Consider the following 6,844-nt stretch of genomic DNA (forward strand, 5'->3'; position numbering starts at 1 on the left):
AATCTTGAGAAAGAAAAACGGAGCTGGAGGAATCATGCTCCCGGACTTCAGACTATACTACAAAGCTACAGTAATCAAGACAGTATGGTACTGGCACAAAAACAGAAATATAGATCAATGGAACAGGATAGAAAGCCCAGAGATAAACCCACACACATATGGTCACCTTATCTTTGATAAAGGAGGCGAGAATATACAGTGGAGAAAAGACAGCCTCTTCAATAAGTGGTGCTGGGACAACTAGACAGCTACATGTAAAAGAATGAAATCAGAACACTCCCTAACACCATACACAAAGATAAACTCAAAATGGATTAAAGACCTAAATGTAAGGCCAGACACTATCAAACTCTTAGAGGAAAACATAGGCAGAACATTCTATGACATAAATCACAGCAAGATCCTTTTGACCCACCTCCTAGAGAAATGGAAATAAAACCAAAAATAAACAAATGGGACCTAATGAAACTTAAAAGCTTTTGCACAGCAAAGGAAACCATAAACAAGACCAAAAGACAACCCTCAGAATGGGAGAAAATATTTGCAAATGAAGCGACTGACAAAGGATTAATCTCCAAAGTTTACAAGCAGCTCATGCAGCTCAATATCAAAACAACAAACAACCCAATCCAAAAATGGGCAGATGACCTAAATAGACATTTCTCCAAAGAAGATATACAGATTGCCAACAAACACATGAAAGGAGGCTCAACACCACTAATCATTAGAGAAATGCAAATCAAAACTACAATGAGGTATCACCTCACACCGGTCAGAATGGCCATCATCAAAAAATCAACAAACAATAAATGCTGGAGAGGGTGTGGAGAAAAGGGAACACTCTTGCACTGTTGGTGGGAACGTAAATTGATAGAGCACTATGGAGAACAGTATGGATGTTCCTTAAAAAGCTAAAAATAGAACTACCATACGACCCAGCAATCCCACTACTGGGCATATACCCTTAGAAAACCATAATTCAAGAAGAGTCATGTACCAAAATGTTCACTGCAGCTCTATTTACAATAGCCAGGACATGGAAGCAACCTAAGTGCCCACTGACAGATGAATGGATAAAGAAGATGTGGCACATATATACAATGGAATATTACTCAGCCATAAAAAGAAAGGAAATTGAGTTATTTGTAGTGAGGTGGATGGGCCTAGAGACAGTCATACAGAGTGAAGTAAGTCAGAAAGAGAAAAATAAATACCGTATGCTAACACACATATATGGAATCTAACAAAAATGGTCATGAAGAACCTAAAAGCAAGACGGGAATAAAGACACAGACCTACTAGAGAATGGACTTGAGGATACGGGGAGGGGGAAGGGTAAGCTGTGACAAAGTGAGAGAGTGGCATGGACATATATACACTACCAAACGTAAAACAGATAGCTAGTGGGAAGCAGCTGCATAGCACAGGGAGATCAGCTCAGTGCCTTGTGACCACCTAGAGGGGTGGGATAGGGAGGGTGGGAGGGAGGGAGATGCAACAGGAAAGAGATAAGGGGACATATGTATATGTATAGCTGATTCACTTTGTTATAAAGCAGAAACTAACACACCATTGTAAAGCAATTATACTTCAATAAAGATGTTAAAAAAATAATAATTGACAAAAAATTTAAAAAAAAGAATGGAAATTGCCATTTGCAGCAAACATGGACGGACCTAGGGCTTTTCATATTGAATGAAGTAAGTCAGACAGAGAAAGACAAATATTATATGATACCACTTATAAATGGAATTAAAAATAATACAAATGAATCTATATACAAAACAGAAAGAGACTCAGAGACATAGATAACAAACTTACAGTTACCAAAGGGGAAAGGGAGGGGGGTTAACTTAGGAGTATGGGATTAACAGACACAGACTATTATACATAAAACAATGAGCAATAAGGATTTACTGTATAGCACAGGGAACTATATTCAATATCTTGCAATAACCTATAATGGAAAATAATCTGAAAAAGTATTTATATATATATATATATATATATATATATATACACACATATATATAAAATTGAATCACTTTGCTGTACACCTGAAACTAACACAATATTGTAAATCAACTATACAGTAAAAAAAGTGTATTATATGATACAATTCTTGCTTTCAGTCTTGCTTGGAGTGACAAGAGAATGACACAAGATAAGTGATAAAAACAGGCATAATGTACACTGAAATGTGTAAATAATCTGAATGAGAAACAACTGGTGTTAGCAGAGGTTTCATATGTGATTTGAACTCACAAGAAGTGGAAGGGTTTAGCTAAGTAAAAAGGAAAAAAAAGAACATGGCAGAAAGAGGATTTTTAAAAAATAAAGCATAAGACAGGAATGATTGTCTAAGACAGAGGGAAAAAAGGAGAACCAGATGGGCTCCGAGCATCATGCTGGAATTCAGGGAAATTGGATGGAAGGATTGGCATTCCAAAGCAATACTGCACGAACACTGAAATGTGACAACTCTGTCTTGGTGAGTGCAAGACACACCCTCTGACACATCAGAGAGGAAGTTTGGTGCTGTGCTTCCTTCTGTGAACTTTCTCCAGCCTCCCACCATGCCGTGAACTCCCGAGAAGACCATACCTTATTCTTCCTCAAAACCACAGCTCCTCGCTGTGATTGGCATGAAGGAAACATTCAATAATTTGTACAATTCAGAGAAATGGAGGGAAGATGGGAGATAAAAAGAAGAAATAGAGGGAAGGAAGGAAGGGAGGAGAAAGACAATTTTCATTCTGGGTTTAGGTCAAGGTAACATCCAGCTCCAGGAATGGAGGGTATAATCGGTACGGGACAGCCCGCACTTTTCTATGGATATCCATGAGTTTTCACTCCTTCAACTCACTATTTTCTCTGCTGATTGAGCTCGGGTTGCAAATTAAACTGTCTGCTCTTGCTTCATTTTTGGTGACTGTCCCAAGGTATCCACTGAGATCAGCCCCAGTCCTAAGGAGGCAGGTCTGTGCACCAGCAGAATATTGTCTGCTACTTTTAATGTCATCAAGCAGTTATGTGCTAAAAGACAAGCTAAAATAAGAGTGCAACTGAGCAATGAGATGAAAGCTGAGTGACTTCATGACGGGAAACAAATGTAGCAGAACAGACTTCCCCCTCTTTTCCTTTTTCTGTAAATATGAAATTTACTAACACTCTGACTTGCCGCAGATAGCTGCATAAGGCTTGAAATATATAAATAGTGGCTGTGAGCTCATCAAAGCTGAAGAGACGGGGTGAAAAATCGCAGGGGTTAATCACAGTTCCATCAGTAAGGATCACCGGCCGGAGATTGCGACTGGCTTCGGTGAAGAGGAATGGGTGCTTCTTTGGAAGAGACAGATTTCACCAGGTCATTCCAAGAGCAAAGTGGAGAGTGAGGAAACAGAAAAATCACTCCCCCGTGGAAGCCTTTCTGCCTCTTGTTTAGCAATGATGGAGTGGCCCCTTTAGGTTTGTGAAAAGGAAGGAGACAGACACGTTTATTCAACTTGTGATTACCTGTGCTTTGCATCTTTCCTACTTCAGAAGAGTTTCAGTTCTTTTCAAAACTCCACACACAAACCACCAGGGCTCCAAACCACAGAGCAGAGAGATTGTCAAGGGTCCTACCAAGGCGGCGGCGGGTGGGGGTGGGGGGGAACCAAACCTTCACCCTCACGTGTTTCTTTTTTGCTGTTGTTTTTTAAATAAAGCTGCAGTTGGCCTGGCACGATCTGATAAGTGTCTTATTATAAACTTGAACATCAACGGATGGTAGAAAAAAAAAGATGAAACTTGCAACTAAAAAAAAAAAAAAAAGAAAGAAAAGACATAAAGAGAAGGATCTGAATGACTGGCAGTTCCCATTTCTTTACAAGTGTTAAATTTCAGTCCCCTGACACTACCACATGTTTCCTGTTCACAGATAATTTGTACAACATATTTTATCATTCAGTTTTAGACACAGTTGAAAGGCTTTTGCCTAAGGCTTGGAACACTTTGAAAACTGTATACCATTTGCAAGGTTTTCTTCTGCTTCACTGTGCAATTAGGTGACTGTCTTTCTACAGACATCGAATTTATCATTTATGGAGTCGTGGGTGCATGTGTGTGTGCTTAAAACCAAGGTGAATTAGAAAATGAATGGGAATAACCTCCAGAGGAGGGATGGAGAAGCAAAACGGGGGTTTCAGCTCGTGGAAAGACTGGAGCTCTCAAAGAGCAAGTGGGTTTTCTCTCTTAAAGAAGTTAGGTTCTAGAAGGTTTTAGTTCGAAACGTTGTTTACATATTTACTAGGCTCTGCTGTCTCCACGAGTAGTTAAATCCTGATGTAACAATCCTAAAGAAATCCAGCCTCATTAATCTCTGTGAAAGCAATTGCAGGACCTTTGGTAGCATCCCGCATCTTCTTTGCCCTGTCTTGCCTGCATCTTGCAGTTTGCCTGCGAAGCACTTATGTGCTCAGAGCTTCCCCTGGTGGAAGTTGCCCGCAAAAGGTGTTCCAGCCAAGGAGGGTGAATCTGGGACTGGCTCCCAGGAGCGGGCTCCATGGAGTATTCTGTCGCCCAAGAACAGAGAGTACATAATGTGACTGGGGGTTCTGATTGAATTTCCTATGCATTTCTGCGTTTTACATAACCCGAATTTTAAAGTCAGATTTGATAAAAGATAACTTATTCCCATCATTATGCCACTTTGTATTTTTCCACTGAATAATGCAAACGAAAAGAGGGAGCGAGGGAGCCTGATCCAACCCTCCCAGGAAGAGCTTGACTTTCCTGGAGGTTGAATTCCGCACCCATCATTATGCGGCAAGGCGGTTCTTCTCCAGTGTTTAAAAACACAGCAATAAAACGGTTGTGGAAGAGTCTGAGCAGTATTGACTCTCTTACTGGGAGAGGATCTTTAGGCCTCCATACGCACTTTTAAATGTTTTTTCTCTTCTCTTCTTCAGACAGAGGCAAAGTTTCCATGTTAATTTCACTTGTAACGTGTTTCTATAATATTTGTTAGCCTATAAATCCTAGATATATGTGTATGCTTTAGGTGATAAAGATTTTCAAGGCAGGTTTTTTATTTTAATTTTTTTAGAAGGCTTTACAGAATTGAAAAGAGTCCATTAATAAATGTGGCCACTGTCAATAATGATGACTACGATGACAGATTTGAAATTCATGTCAGTAGTGGGAAAGAAGCAACAGAGTTTGAAATCTATTTAGAAAAGCTTCACAAACCTAAAGCAAAACTTAGCAGTAAACAGCAGGGGCTGGGGGGAGGGCAGAGAAACCGATTTGCTCCATCTGGTACTGTTACTGGTTTCAGGAGACACTACCGGTCAAATAACACTGACTTTTTGAAACAACTAATCATTAGATTGAAATAATTTTATAGTCCATATCACTCTGAATGCTAAGCAGGCTAGACACGCCAGAAACGTGTTCTGATGTAAATCTACTGAAATAATTGTAACACACTTTCCGCGATTATACGCTTATTACAGATACAAAAACAAAAAAAACCCCACACAATTATATTCAAAGATCAAGTCCACCTAACCGTTCAATGACCCTGTCGATTCAGAAATAGAAGCTGGACCACAGAGAGCTCACAGGTCCCGCATTCACATAGGCTGTTTGACTCCCTTGCTTCTTTGACAAAACATTAAGGATAATGTAAAATGAAGCCACTTAGAGACGCTATTCTCTGTACGTAATAGGAAAGGCCGATGAACCCTGCACAGACATTTGTTAGATTTATACATGTGCCCAGAGCCAAGACTGAGGGGTCTGGGTCAGTCAGAGTGTCAGTGTAATCGTAATGTACGGAAGGTCAGCAGCAAAGACACCAACGCTCGAAAGAGCCATCTGAATAAAGTGTCACTTTCCTTTTGAAACCCATCCAGGATATTTTGCAATGGCATAGACTTTTGGACCCAAGAAATCAGGACAGTTTAAGTCATCATTTTATCAAAAGCCTGCCGTCCCTAAAGAGGACCTGCCTGCTGCCTGCTGGGCGCTGTGATCTCCCAGCAGGACCACTCACAGCGCTTTCCAGTTTCCAGAGGACAGGATACAATTCCTGCGCACGTGCACGAACCCTATTACCTTTCTAATCAGCTCAGCTCCTGAAGAGGCCCTGATAAGTGATTCCACTGTTCTTTACTAGCCAAGTGGGGATGAGGAAACACGCGGGGTGGGGGGGGTGTCTCTTTTTAAACTGTCACTTCCTTAACATATGGCCCAAGTAAGAGCAAATCCTGAGAGATGGGAAAACAACATCTCTTAAAGATCTGATCATCTAATCATATGGAGTTTGGAGAAAACCTTTAACCATGGCGGTTCAAAGATACCTACACCTAATAGGCAGGCTCCCCTATGCTGAGCTCAGGGGTGTACAGGAAGTGAGGACGAGCCTTCCCAGGCACGTGAGCAGCTGAATTCACTGTAAGAATTGCCCGGGAAATTGAGCCACCGTGGGCTGCGTTTAAAGTAGGACTTTCAGGATTCTGAGTTGAACTTACTCTTGCCACTGACTTTCTATAGGACCTTGGGCAAATCATTTAACCTGCAAGTGCCTCAGCTACCAGAGCAGCGCGATTCTTGGTCTAAGATGCAATTTCAGAACGGAAGCTCCATGTTAATTTTTCTTCCCTTCCCCTCACTCGATCTCATCTTGGCAGTGCTCTCATGGCGCTTTTCGACTGACCTGCCTGCCCGTAGTATTAGGAGGCCTCGTTGCTCACGCTGGAGGAATGTGCAATGTGCACCTGGCTGGTTGGTGGCTCTCCTGACGCTGGGACAGGCCTGGTTCACCACCCACGTACAGGTGTGCAGGCCTGAGCTCCTC

This window comes from Monodon monoceros, unplaced genomic scaffold (genome assembly GCF_005190385.1).
Source record: "Monodon monoceros isolate NGI ecotype Baffin Bay Population unplaced genomic scaffold, NGI_Narwhal_1 Super_Scaffold_19, whole genome shotgun sequence".
NCBI lineage: Eukaryota > Metazoa > Chordata > Mammalia > Artiodactyla > Monodontidae > Monodon > Monodon monoceros.